Source organism: Leopardus geoffroyi, chromosome B3, assembly GCF_018350155.1.
Source record: "Leopardus geoffroyi isolate Oge1 chromosome B3, O.geoffroyi_Oge1_pat1.0, whole genome shotgun sequence".
NCBI lineage: Eukaryota > Metazoa > Chordata > Mammalia > Carnivora > Felidae > Leopardus > Leopardus geoffroyi.
The window spans coordinates 54,080,908-54,095,912 of record NC_059337.1 but is presented as its reverse complement, the minus strand read 5'-3'; the positions used below and the strand labels follow the sequence as shown (position 1 = coordinate 54,095,912).

Genomic DNA, 15,005 nt, shown 5'->3' with positions numbered 1-15,005 from the left:
CCCAGGGCCCCTCTTTGACACCTTTTTGTAAGAAATCCTGAAAACAAATACCAGCATCTAATTCTTGTACATGCAATGCAAGCATCTAGAATGCACCCATTAAGAAGTTTTATTTCTAGGAAAGCTACAATTATAATTTACCTTGAAACAAAAAGTGAAGTCTTTTCCTACTAAATGGAAATTTCCAATTTACCATGTAAAAACAAAATAAAATCCTCCTGTGCACAAAAAATCCCCCAGGGGCACAAAAATTACTTGATCCCTCATTTTTGAAGATGCATGCATGATGGAACAATATAAAAGCACAAGACAGATAAATATAGGTTTTTAAAAATCACTCTGAATTTACATTTCAGTAAATGCAAAGACTAGCACAGAACAACACCTGAACAAAGGTAGCCATTCATGAAGAGAGATGTTGTTAATTCCACATATGATCCTATATTTCTTCATTTCCTTTCTAATAAGCCTTCAGCCCCCCAACTATTGTTTCTCACCAGTTTCCTTTATTTTCAAAACAGCAAATTATTAACCAGGGACCTGAGAAACTCTCACATCTGTCAGCCAAACAGCTAGAAGTATCGATTTCTCAGTTCAGACAAATCTCAGCACTAAAAACATACCACTCCAGCCTCAGAGAGTATTTTAGTAAACTGTTCATGTTTAAAGCATGAATTGGTCATAGAATAAACAATACCTTGAATAGGAGAACTAGATACAAACCCCTTGAAAAAAATGAAACCAACTACTCCCAAAGGAAGTGACAAACACCCATAAGCCAAGAAGAAATGGACACTAATGCTACTCCCATTAGCCATTTAATAGGTGATGCTAACTGAATAAAAATTTGAAAAGGGAAATAAAGCAGATGTCCTATTTCTCACACCCAACTAGTTTCTAAAGTATTTTTAGTTAGAGAAAAATGAAGACTTTTGCTAAACCTCAACCACACCAGAAGATGAAAAGATCAAAAGAGCAACCTAGAAAACAGAAACAGAAAGCCCTAGTCAGCCCTGAGCTAACTCTCCTCTTGGCTTCACCAACCCTTGAATGCTCCCCACAAACTCACCTCAGCCTGGACCTAACCCTCTCTCCCAAAAGGGAGGGTGCAGGGAGATCAAACAGGTACCCATTCCATGACCATGCAATGAGAACAGTGAGAAAAGCAAAACTATTCTGAAGGCTCTAGCAATTACACAGAAAACAAACTGGGTCTCTAGAGGACATTCTTGAGAACCTGAGATCAACTCCCGGAAAAACACTCTTGACCACTTACCGCTACCGGAAGCTGCTAGATGGCAGATCAGAATCAGCATCTCATCTGAAGAAGGCAGAGTTGTAGGAAAGCAGCTTCACTACCAGTGAGGAATTGGGGGAGAAAAAACACTCCTTGGAAAAATACCAAAAGCCCAGAAGAGCCTCTCCTTCCAGAGTTGCCTGATACTGCTGCCAGGGCAGAACTGGTTAATCTTGAAGAAACAAAAGGAAGCTCCCTAGAGGCTGACTTCAGCAGGATGGCTTCCTCTGTGGGAACCAAGTGTTCAGTAGGATGGAAGCGGACAACGGAAGAAGTCACAGTTATCACTTCTGCTTACCAAACTTCTATGAGCCCTCAAGTGAAGGAAATTAGCAAACATCTTTAGAGCTCCTACCTGTTTTTCCCAGAGATGAAGGAATTAGCATTTTTTAAAAAATCATTGCAAGGGGAGTTTCACTCTCACATGGATGAAAGCTAAGCACACTCAACCAACATTTAATACAAAGAATGAAGACATTTCTTTCCAAACATCCTCAATTTCAACTCTGAGTAAAGCAAACAATTAACCCTGAGGATGCCAAAGAACAAATGCACATACGAAATGGAGTCAAACTTTTTAGTTTAGAATCACTTTAAGGGGGCTCCTGTTTTTAAGATGGGATTAGATGAAAACAAAATATTTTGGTCTATTTTTAAAAGAAAGGATTATGTCTTAAGTGTGTCTCAAGCCATTTATGGGTTCTCTAGAAGTTGCATCAGATTTTCAGTTAAATACTGAAACCAAATATATTTTAATGTCTCTATAACCAGAGCAAGTTGATTCCCTGTACATATCAATCCACTCTCCTGGCCAATCCTGGTACTGAGCCCTCAGGCCTCCAGAGAGAGCCAGATCAGAGAAAAAGGAAGGACTGACTGTTCCCTGCCAAGCCCTCCTCCCACCCCTAGTCACAAGAAACTGCAGATTTCTTGAAACAAGAGTGGTGGCTTTCTCCCTTGCATGATAAAAAGAACCAAGAACAGCCTATAAGAGGAAGTAATCATTTCTTCAAGATATTTAAAATGAAAGACTTTTTAAAAAATGTTTTGGGACACCTGGGTGGCTCAGTCAGTTGAGCGTCCAACTTCAGCTCAGGTCATGATCTCATGGTTTGTGGGTTCAAGCCCCACCTTGGGCTCTCTGATGACAGCACAGAGCCCACTTTGGATCCTCTGACCCCTCCTGTCTCTCTGCCCTTCCCCCACCACTGTCTGAAAAATAAACAAACATTTAAAAAATAAATAAAAAATAAAAAAGGTTTTTAAGTGTAATTTCTATACCATTTTTTTTAACCTACTGTATTAGCAACTCCTATACCCTTGGCAACTCCCTTTGTTCAATAAGCTATAAAGAAATCAGCACCTTCTCCTACAATGTTGGTGGAGAAGTTGGTAAAATAATTTTAAAGGGAAACTAAGTAGTGTCTATCAAATACAGAAATGTGTATTTTTCCATCTCTTAGGAATTAAACTTACAGATGATCATAAACACATGTAAACAAGAGTGTAAAATGTTCATTATAGCACTATCTGTGATAGGAAAAAACTAAAAATGGCTTAAAAATAGAGGACTGGCCAAATAAGTGAAGGAACATCCATACAATGGAGTACTATGCAGCCATCAAGGGGGAGAAGAACTGGAGTGAACCATCAGATGGTCTGGGCTCAGGTCTGCCTCCACCAGCGACTAGCCAGGTGACTTTGAGCAAGTTCCCAAACCTCTCTTGGCCTTGGTCCCTCACCTGTAGTAAGGTGAAAATTATAGTACTTACTGTAGGGAATTGCTGTGACCAAGACAGTGCCTGAGGCACAGCAGATGCTCAATAAATATTAGTGAGTACCAGTTAAAGAGATAGGCCTCTTTACACTGACATGGAAAGATGTCCAAGAGACACAGTCAAGCGGAAAGAGCAAGTTGCAAGAGTATGCACAGGAGAAAAATATTTGCTAAAATATTTTAAATGTGCTTGCTGTTTACTGCCTGTTTCTTCCCAATAAAATAGAAGCTCCTTGAGAGCAGGGACTTCCATTCACTGTTGTATACCCTATGCCCATAATAGGAATTCAATAAATATTTGTTGACCTAATAAATCAGGAAGGATAAACAAGAAGAAGCATTTAATGGTAGTTACTTCCGAAAAATGGCATGGGGGTGGAGGGGCTGGTGGGTCCTGGTGGAACTATGTCATTGTTTCTTACAAAAGTACTGCTTACATTTTTTTTAATTCTTTTAAAGTTCATTTATTTACCTTGAGAGAGAGTGTGTGTGCACACAAGCAGGGGAAGGACAGAGAGAGAGGGAGAGACCTCTGAGCAGGCTCAGTGCTATCAGCATGGAGCCCAACGTGGGGCTCGATCCCATGAACTGTGAGATGATGGCCTGAGCCAAAATCAAGAGTTGAATGCTTAACTGAATGAGCCACCCAGGTACCCCAAAAGTACTGCTTACATTTTTTTACAAGGAGCTTGTATGCCCACCAATAAAAATGGAGCTCTTAGAAGACAGTGTTTTTGTTTACAGGGAGCATCTTAAGATATATGGTTGTTCCCCTAACAGCAGACCAATGAAGGAGCAAGGGATGATCCTCCCTATCACCTGATAAGTTAATGAGTCAAAAGCAACTTATAAAAGAAGGAAAGCACAGAGCTCTCCTTTTCTTCTTGGCTTTCTGTTTATCTTTCCAAATTTAACCCTACAATCTCCAAACCAGATCCTCTGTCCTAATGTATCAGGACCCCTCTCCTTTACCTAAACATCAACTGCACATCCCCACCATGGCATCTCTGCCCAGACCACTCTCTCCTCCTGGGAAACCTTTCCCTTCATCTTCTCACTTCTAAACCTGTCCTTCAAGGACCATATCACATGCTCCACAGCCCTCCCCAGAGCATTTTCTGACTTTCCTAGCATCTCTGGTCCCTCCCTCTTGGACACTACTAGAGACTAGGTTGGATATCATACACTGGCACTTATTATGCAATGTGCTATCTCGTCTACCACCTTGAGGTGAGGAGTATAAGGACTGCGTCTTCAGTTTTGCAACCCCTCTCTCACCCTTCCCCTCCCATCATTCACACATATGAACATGCACACAGGCACACAAACCTGCATTATAAAAAAGAGACTGCCACATTAAGGAGCTATGTGTTGTGATTTTGTTCCATTTGCCCAAGTTTCTGACACCAGCAAAAAAAAAAAAAAAAAAAAAAAAAATTCATGTGCCCTGTCATTGTCCCTGAAATTTCGAGACTAAGGATCTCTTTAGCTTCCTTGGTATATTCTTGTTAAATGCTTCTAAAAGCTCTAAATTGGCTTAAAATTCTCTAGTTCTTCATGTACTAACTAGTCAGAATTTATTTGATCAAATTTTTTCCTAATTAACAACCCTTAATGAATGAGGAATCCTAATGGGAGAACAAAGTTGGGATAGAAAAAGGGCTTACCATACTCACAGTAAGGCCAAAGAATGACTACTTCATGCTCATCTCATACACAGAGATTCTCATGATGCATACAGCATGAACAGAGGCAGGGGGATCCCCAGCAATGATTTCATATCATTTTGAAATGTTCATTCATTCATTTATTTTAAAACACAAGTATCTTGCCATTAAATACTCCCTTGCAGAACAATCTTTGGGTGCTTTAAAACTGATTTTACGGTGTCACAAAATTATGTGCCTAAAATCACAGAACATCAGATTTATTTGTCCCATTACTTTAAGTCCCAACGCTCTGGGGTGCCTGGGTGGCTCAGTCAAACATCCCACTCTTGATTTCAGCTCAGGTCACAACATCATGGTTTGTGGGTCTGAGCCCTGTGTCAGGTTCTGTGCTGATGGTGCAGAGCCTGCTTGGGATTCACTCTCGCTCTTTCTCTCTGGCTCTCTGCCTTCTCGCTCGCTCTATCTGCCTTCTCGCTCTCGCTCTCTCTACCTTCTCGCTCTCGCTCGATCTCTGCCTTCTCACTCTTGCTCTTCCTTCTCGCTTGCTCTTGTTCTCTGACTTCTCGCTCTCTGCCTTCTCTCTCTCACTCTCTGCCTTCTCGCTCTCTCTGCCTTCTCGCTCTCGCTCTCTCTCTGCCTTCTTGCTCTCGCTCTGCCCTCTCGCTCGCTCTGCCCTCTCGCTCGCTCTGCCCTCTCGCTCGCTCTGCCCTCTCGCTCTCGCTCGCTCTGCCTTCTCGCTCTCTCTGCCTTCTCTTTCTCTCACTCTCTGCCTTCTCTCTCTCACTCTCTGCCTTCTCGCTCGCTCGCTCTGCCTTCTCGCTCTCGCTCTCTCTCTGCCTTCTCGCTCTCGCTCTGCCCTCTCGTTCGCTCTCTCTCTGCCCTCTCGCTCTCGCTCGCTCTGCCTTCTCGCTCTCTCTCGCACTCTCTCTGCCTTCTCACTCTCTCTCTGCCTTCTCACTCTCTCTCTCTGCCTTCTCGCTCTCACTTGCTCTATTTCTGCCTTCTCGTTCTCTCGCTCTCTCTGCCTTCTCGCTCTCGCTCACTCTCTCTGCCCTCTCGCTCGCTCTATTTCTGCCTTCTCGTTCTCTCTCGCTCTCTCTGCCTTCTCGCTCTCGCTCGCTCTCTCGGCCCTCTTGCTCTCGCTCTCTCTCTGGGCCCTCTCGCTCGCTCTCTCTCGCTCTCTCTGCCTTCTTGCTCTCTCTCTGCCTTCTCGCTCTCTCTCTCTGCCTTCTCGCTCTCTCTCTCTGCCTTCTCGCTGTATCTGCCTTCTCGCTCTCTCTCTCTCAAAATTAAAAAAAAAAACTTTTAAGTCCCAAAGCTCTTTATCATCTCTGAAATCTAACATTATAGCAGATGCTGCTACTCCCCTGCCAGGCTGCCTTATCACCTACACATCCCCTTGACTGTCTCCCTCACTTCATTCAGATCTGGGCTCAAAGTCACAAATTCTGAAAGGCCTGCCTTGGTCAGCCTACGTAAAACCACCCACACACGCCAGTCACTCTCGATCCCTTATCGTGCTTTATTTTTCTCCATAGGAAAAACACATAGCTATTATACTGTGTATTTCCTTGTTTACTGTCCGGTTTCCCCAACCAGAAAGTCAGCTGTAGGAGAACAGAGACTTTGTCTTTGACTTGATGTATACCCAGGGCCTAGAACAGCGCATAGCAGGTGCTTGAGCAATGTTGAATAAACAAATGAATAGTAGTAGCATTGTTGTTTAGTTTCTGTAGCTTCCTAAATATGTATGCATCCTCCTCTAGAATTTGAGCTGCTTGATAACAGAGCTCTGAACTCATTCCCTGTTGTCTATCAACAGTGCTCAGCAGATAGTAATTTATCAAATGAACTGAATCTCAAGTCTCAAGTATAGTTTTCGGTATGACACTTTTTATTTCTACTAGATTTCCATTTATAATGGAACTTACAGTTTAATTTTTCTTAGCTCACCTTAATTTGTCAGTCCCCAAAGTAGTGCCAGTTGGTGGGCCTAATTTGAATAGAGCTTGTTACAGTGGTTAGCATCAGATTTCAGACTCCTTTGTAGCTACATCTAGAAGTATCAATTTCAGAGGAGGAAGAGGAGCCTAGGGGAAAACATGGAGGCCTGAAGCACACTGAAGATGAAGAAGCAATTGCTCACTCTTTAGGGCATGAACAGAGGAGAGAGACTTGCTCTGGATAATCTCAAAAGTGTCAGGAGAAATGAAGTTTAAAAGATCTGTTTTCCACTCCTAGATACATACCCAAAAGAAAAGAAGCCAGAGACTCAAACAGATACTTGTACACCAACATTCATAGCAGCATTATCCACAATACCCAAAAGTGAAAAACAACCCAAGTGTCCATCGATGGGTAAAGGAATAAACAAAATATGGTATGGAATACTACAGTCTTAAAAAGGAATCCAATTCTCATTCATGTTGCAACATAAATAAACTTTGAAAACATTATGCTAAGTGAAATAAGCCAGACATAAAAGGAAAATATTGTAATAACTCCACTTGTAGGAGGTACCTAGCATAGGCAAAGAATAGAGGTTACTAGGGCTGGGAGGAGGGTAAATGGGAAGACATTTACTAGGTAGAGTTTCAGATTGGGATCATAAAAAAATTCCAGAGATGGATGGTGGTGATGGTTACACAGCATTGTGAATGTACTTAATATCACTGAACTGTAAACTTAAACATGGTTAAAATGGTAAATGTTATATATTACCACTAGATAATATTAGAGGACTAGAACTTAATTTTTAATCTTCATTACACAGCATATACATTGTCAAAACACCAGAAGTTGTTTTTTAAAAACCTTATTTTGCTTTAAAATCTTACCTTTTAGAAATGTCCCTGTCTATAATCTAGAGTCTCCAAAGATTTTTCTCAATGATCACCTCAATTTGTCCTCACAACAATCCAATGAATTATGTTAAAGGAATTTTGATTAAATATCTGAGCACTCAAGAGAAAAATTTTTCCTAATTTATTCACCCTCTTACCTTGTCCTCCAACTTTGCACACCTTTCATCAAAATTAAGAGATGGAAATTTTTATACTTAAGAATACGAAGCCATGCAAATAGTCATGCTATCTTCTCTTAACAGAATAAATAGCATCGTATGTCTGTCAAAACATCTAGCTCTACTGCCAAGATAGCTAAGAAAGCCAACAAGTCACCATTTTACGTCAACAGATAAACCACCCATAGCAACTGGGATCAGGGCATCCAATATTTTCATTCGACAAGTGCAGATACTTTGCTAGGCACTTTGTGGGACACAGAAGGATAAACAAAATGTGGTTCCTAATCAGGAGACACTTACGTGCCAGCAGGAGTCAGACATGGAGATGAGGGGATTCTCCAATCAAAGGGGAGAACAACAGGTCTCTGCTACTGAGAATGGGACCACCAGGAAGTAGATTGAACCACTTTGTGTCAATTCAATCTAATCCCAATGAAATGAACTAGTTAAGATTTAATCAATTCCCTGAAATATAGCCATTCCAAGAGTCTCAGGTTTGTTTGCTTGCTTGCTTGCTTTTAATGCCAGGAAAGGAAGGTTGAGCTAACTGAAATGTCAAACCAAGGCTTGGTGTCAACCTGAATGGCAGAGAAGTATCTCTGGCCTAAAATTATGATTTGGACATATACAATAAAAAAGAAAATAGGGGCGCCTGGGTGGCGCAGTCGGTTAAGCGTCCGACTTCAGCCAGGTCACGATCTCGCGGTCCGTGAGTTCGAGCCCCGCGTCGGGCTCTGGGCCGATGGCTCAGAGCCTGGAGCCTGTTTCCGATTCTGTGTCTCCCTCTCTCTCTGCCCCTCCCCCGTTCATGCTCTGTCTCTCTCTGTCCCAAAAATAAATAAACGTTGAAAAAAAAAATTAAAAAAAAAAAAGAAAAGAAAACTACAACCAAGTATTCCCTGATTCTGTAAATACTTTCTTGAGCAATCCAACTGCTACTAGCAGACTAGAAACCAACTTGAACATACTGAAGGAGCATCTCTTTGATAGAAGCCCTGGAGTGTATATTATAAACCTATGCCATAAGGCATGAGAATTGCAGGGGTATAAATCATATGATGTAAAAGTTACTTAATTGCTTTAAACTTTAGCTTCCTGAGCAACCTAAGTATCCATCAATAGTTGAATGTATAAACGTGTGTGTGTGCGTGCACACCTGCACACAGTGGATTACTACTCAGCCATAAAAAGGAATGAAATCTTTCCATTTGCAACAACATGGATAGACCTAGAGGTTATTATAAGTTGGAGAAATACAAATACTGTATGATTTCAATTATATGTGGAATCTAAAAAACAAAAATGAACAGGCAAAACAAAACACAGATTCATAAATGCAAAAAATAAGCTGGGAGTATGCACAAAAAAAGCAAAGGGGATTAAGAAGTACACTCTTCCAGATAGATAATAAATAAATCACGGAAATGTGATTTATTTATAAGAGACAGAATACAGTCAATAATAGTGTTACTACACTATTATATGGTAACAGATGATACTACACATCTGTAGTAACAGATGTTACTACACATTATATGGTAACAGATGATAACTTGACTTACTGTGGTAATCATTTAATATAATAAATGGAGAATCACTATGCTATACATCCAAAACTAATAGTATTATATGTCAACTACATTTCAATAAAAAAAACCCACAACTTTAGCTTCCTGGTTGTAAAACTGGAAAAATTAAAATCTGCTTCTCAAGCTATTTGTGAGGATTAAATGAGATATTCACTAAATGAATAATAAATTAATAAAAGAATGCATGTATATGTAAGTTACATGTGCAGTGATTTAACAACAATAAATAATACATAACCCAATGCCTGTCGTACAGTCATTGGTCAACAAAGGTCAATGTCCTTTCTCCAGAATCTTCCCAAATGACTACCACATTTCTTTTATCAGAAAAGAAGGAAGACCTCCACATTCTGAGCTATTCCACCTCTCCAGTTCTTTCCATCCTGATACAACCATCTGCCTTCTCCTCTTGTCTCTGGGACAGTGGTCCCCAGGAATATCCTTTCTATACACCATAAAGCAGCACAAGAAATAGACAGTTTTAAAGGATGAAATCAATAAGGATAAGTGGCAGTTTTAGTATTTCCTTCCTCCAGCCCAGAGGATTATTTAAAAACCACTGTTCCAGGCAAGTTTCACCCAGTGACAGAAGACATTAAAAATGTTCCTGCCCACCATACCCTCCCCTCTTCAGTAACTGAAACCTACTCACTTTCCATTCAGAAACAGTTTCACCAAACCTTGAAATCATACATACCTTCTTGGTCCTTAGTATCTAAAAACAAAGTAGAATTTTCAACCTCTTATGGTTTTATGTACTCTATGGCACTTCCCATAGTGTGTTGGGCTGAATTTCATCAGGAAAAGGTAACTCAACTCCTCCTCCCCCCATCCTCCCCAACAATTACTTCCTCTTGGTTAGTTAACCTTTTGTGTAAGAAAGTAGGTTTCCTTACATTGGCCAACATAAACGACTGACCCATTGCTAGTGGTACCATTTCCTATGTGGGACTTTCCATCCTAGATGAAAAGACTCACCACTGAGTTTTAGTTATTACTCAACTATCTCACAAAAAGAACAGAAAGAAAATCAGAAAATGCAAGAAGACAGACATTTCTTTAGAAGTTAAGCCCTGGATAAGGATGTAGATTTAGGAATAGAGCAGTTTCCTGCTCTGTTAAAATTTCAAAAATTAAAAGTAAATTAAAAATAATATAAACTTACCACTACATTAAAATTAAGCAAGTAGGATTTCAAAAATTAAAAAAAAAAAAAAGATATCTAAAATCCTAGGTGCTAAAAGTCACCTCTGGGGAACAGCTCCTCCCAGCAATTTGGACTATTCCACAAGGGCTCTCCTGAACAGCACTTTCAGTCCTGACATTCAAACACAAAGCAGAACAGTAGGATCCAGAAAGTTTGTTATCCAAGCCACCACACCCAAACCAGGTGATTTGCGTTTAACTTGCCCTTTCAAATGCATTCTGAACCATGTGTTCCAGAACTAGATGACCCAGCTCTAAACCAGACAGCCTAACTCCAAGCCAGACAACTGGTATCCCTGGTTATAAAAGTCATTCTAACAGTTCACTTCCAAATGACGAATGCGCCACAGCCAAAAATGGATCCTGGCACTGGCTGTTGCCACCAGTGAAAGCAACACTCCCCTAAATGATATTTCTCTTGCTATCAAGAAAGCACAGTGTCTTCTTTGCATATAACAAGTGCCCAGGAAATATTTGGGGGCTCTACTTTTTTTTTTTTTTTTTTTTAAAGACTGTTATCTTAAGAAGTCTTTATGACAAAAAAGAGGCATTTACCAGAAAGGAGTTGATCTGCATCAGTTTCAGGTCTCCAGTGGCTCTTGCCATCTTAGAACCTTCAAGACACAGGAGTAGCCAAACACTTAGGATCTTCTAACACTTACTCCAACCCCACTTTCTCCTTAACAGACTGTCATCCCAGAAGGAAGGAGCAGGGCCACATGGCTTTAAAGAAGCTCTTACCTTTATCTCTTTACCCGTTAGTCTGTCCTGTGCATCAATAAGTGTGAAAACTCCCTACCCCTATGTGTCTTCTGGAAAGTGCAGGAGTTCAGGCTCTTAATCAGTACTATTTCAGGGACATTTCATACATTCATCACCATTTTCCAAGCCCCAGTTCTGTAGCAATCCCTCTGCAAGGCATTGGGATCCCAAGATAACCAAGATCTGGTCTCTGCCCTAGCAAGAACTTTTCTAGTGGAAGGGAAATGAATTCTACAATACAGTGTGGTAAAACCTCTAATAGAGGTACCCCCTGTCTAAATATGCCTTGGAACTACAGGAGAAGACATACTCATTTCTATATGGTTGTGGAGTATCAGAGGAAAACCTCAGGATTTGAAGCTGAATCCTAACAGTTGAATACGAAGGATCTGGTTAGTTCCACAATCTAACAGTCCATGAGAAAAAATACCACTGCTAATTTTTATCTCCTCCCCTTGGCAACTACTCTATACCACCTAAGAGAGTGGGGGCCCTTTACTATGACCCGAGTTTCCATTCCAAATAGCAGGAGTGAGTCACAAACACACATCCTGCAGCATTCATGAATGTAGAGAGCAAAAGTGAGTTCATCATCACGTCAGTACATCAGTGAAGTTTATGAGTTTATAGCAAATCAGAGACCAGGCAAAGTTTAGGAAGGAAATGAGTTCTGAATGCCTTAAGTGCTGCCTTGGGCACACCACCTGTGAGAAAAGCAACCTGAATGCATTCTTTACTGCATAAGGTGCTGCAGCTGTACTGTACTGTAGGTTGGAAGAAAATCCTCCCTACTATGAAACTGGAAAACTACACTGGGACATGGTACAGGGGGTGAAAGCACAAGATGGTGAGAGGGAGGCAAAACTGTCTGAGGTAGCTTCAGAGTCATCCTGCCCTCTAGAGGTATCCTATAACTAATGGAAAGTAATAGATACCATTAAAGGCTTTGAGTAAATATTAATTCCAGATGAACAATGACAAAGTGTGCATCATTCCAGTTCTGGACACATCCCCACTCATGCTGAGCCACCTTTAGGTAGAACATGCTCCAACCTCAAGGCTTGGGATCTACAGTGGCTGAGTGGATAATAAAACTATGTCTGGTGCATTGCCATGTTCTTATGCATCATTGGGTAAGGAAGAGGTTTTTCAGCTCTTCCCTTATTGGTAAGCTAGTGTTTCATCTTGTATACAGTCTGTCAAGGGGATGGGGCATAAATATCTTCCCAGAAAAGGAGGATGAGACATGGGGTTAAGTGATGCCAGAAACAGGGAGAAAAGGGGAACAATGGAGATAGACACCAGAATCCTGGTTTTTCCTAGCTTGGGACCTAAGCTTCAGAGGGTGCTGACTATAGAAGCATTCAGAAAGATGGAAGGCACCTAGGAATTCTGGGTTAGTGGCCTGTTTCCTCTAGCTCTAAAGGGTTCCCTTGTCTACCATGGCATGAAATCTAGCAAGGCTGTAATCAAGAGGAGAGCAGTGGAGGAAGAAGGTAACTACAGACACTTGAGGCTGTGTTCTTGCTTCCTTGTGGCTGACAAAGAACAAGGCCCAGGTCAAGATGAAGAGAGCACTCTGAGCAAAGAAAAACCAGAAAAACCCAGCATAGACACAAGGCTCCAACATCCCTCACTGTCACAGAGCCAAATGAATCCTCCATTTACCCAGATGCCTTGGGGAGAATCAGGGGGAGGAGAAGGATACGCAAAGGTCCTAAAAAGACTAAATATTCAAAAAGAGCTTATTTGAACTGGGAAATATTACAGTATATTATTTAGCTATTTCAATGTTTGTTAGAGATTATTTTTCCCGACTCACCCATCATGCCATGTGGGTTAGTGAGAAAGAACAGATCCTTTGTAAAAAATTAAACAGCCACATTTTTTCATGCATGTAATAGAGTGAGTAAACTGTGGCCTACTATACTCATTTCCATCACTGAAGACAATCTATGTATGCCTTTTTCTTGTCACCTGGAAAAGTCAAATTCATAACACGAATGCTATATTTCTTTGCTCGGACTGCAACAACAAATTATTACAAACTAGGTGGCTTAAAACAATAGAAAAGTTTTCCCCCTCACGGTTCTGGATGCTAAAAGTCTGAAATCCAGGTATTGGCAATATTGGGTCCTGGACTTACTGAGGGAGAATCTGTTTCATACCTCCCTCTAGCTTCTGATAGTTGCTGACAATCCTTGACAATCCTTGGTTTACCAATGCATCATTCCAGTCTGCCTCCATGTCACATGTTGTTGTGTCTCCTCTATATCTTTGTATCTTCACATAGCTTCCTTATAAGGATACCAGTCACTGAATTTTGCACCCCCCACCCATTTCAGTATCTCATTTTAATTTAATTAATCACACCTGAAAAGATTCTGTTTACATGTAAGTCCACATTCTAAGATTCTGGGTAAACATGAATTTGGGGGCACACTATTAAACCCAGTACAAATATAATAGGAGGTTTTAATAAACAGCCAGTATTGAAATTACAGGGTACATACAGTACAGGAAAATTTTCATTTGCTACAAAGTAAGTTAGAGGTTGCCACTCTTTGGCAAGACTGGACATTTTTTGTTTCTCTACATACATTATGTGCACATTGGGGCCTTTGTACCCACTACCCAAACACTTTTCCCCCACCTCCTTTTACATGGCTAAATCTTCTACATCTGTTATGGACTCAATGCATCTCTCTAAAATTCATATGCTAAAACCCTTACCTCCCCCCAACACACCACAACCCCTCCGCGCCCCCCCCCCCCCACACACACACACAGCCTCTCCAGGTGATGGTATTAGGAGGTGGGGCTTCAGGAGGTAATTAGCATTAAAAGAGATCATAAGGGTAAGGCCCTTATTGACAGGATTAGTGCCCTTAAAAGACTCACTGCAGAGCTTCCTTCCCCTTCTGCTTTCTACTATGTAAGGACATAATTAAATGACAGCAGTCTATAACCTGGAAGAGGGCCCCCCCAGAATTCAACCATGCTGGCACCCGATCTCAGACTTGTGGCCTCCAGAACTGTTGACAAATAAAGTTCTGTTGTTTATAAACTACCCAGGCTACGGTAGTTTATAACAGCAGCCCAAATAGACTAAGACAGCATCTTTAAGGTCTTAGCTGCATGATCATTTCCCTTGGAACCCCCTTTGGAGATTATCTAAGAAATCTGGAACTCCTCCGAGCTCCTAAAAGATGCTGCATTTCTGCATCATGGCACATTACTTACCTTACTGTAATCTCCACCTGTCTGCTTGTCTGGGCCTCTAATACCTGAAGGTGGCAACTCAATGCCCCACACTGGGCAGAGCACAGAATGTAGGAGCATGCAACCCCCATGATGAGGTTACCCAGGCTCTGAGGAACATCTAGATAATCTTACAAGTTGCTCAACCTCTTTGGGTCTTGGCTTCTTCATCTGTAAGAGCCAGACTAACAATGTCTAACATTCCAAAATAATAATGATAGTCAAGAACTCCTAATAGCCAAACATCACTATGTTCTAAGTGCTTTACATAGAGCAACTCAGTTCTTTCTGAGAAGCCCTTTTGTAAATAAAAAATTGGAGAAACCAATGTTAAGCAAATTCCATAAAGTTGTAGAACTAGGTGTCCGAACTGGAATTTGAACCCTGGCAGTCTGATTCTTGACTCTATGTGACTAAC

At 41.1% G+C, this 15,005-nt stretch overlaps 1 protein-coding gene across 7 annotated transcripts in view; it reads right to left on the bottom strand.

Moving 5' to 3' along the window:
* Positions 1-10,119, bottom strand: part of ATP8B4 (ATPase phospholipid transporting 8B4 (putative)) — a 264,094-nt gene extending 253,975 nt beyond the window's left edge. For 2 of the 7 annotated variants that reach the window (XM_045449779.1, XM_045449780.1), the window contains exon 1: positions 1,277-2,306. The gene's annotated coding sequence lies outside the window, so the exon portion shown is untranslated. Of the gene's footprint in view, positions 1-1,069; positions 1,199-1,276; positions 2,307-10,055 lie in introns of those variants that run through there. The other 5 variants (XM_045449777.1, XM_045449781.1, XM_045449778.1 and 2 more) reach the window with 5 other exon arrangements.
* Positions 10,120-15,005: the final 4,886 nt, after the last annotated feature.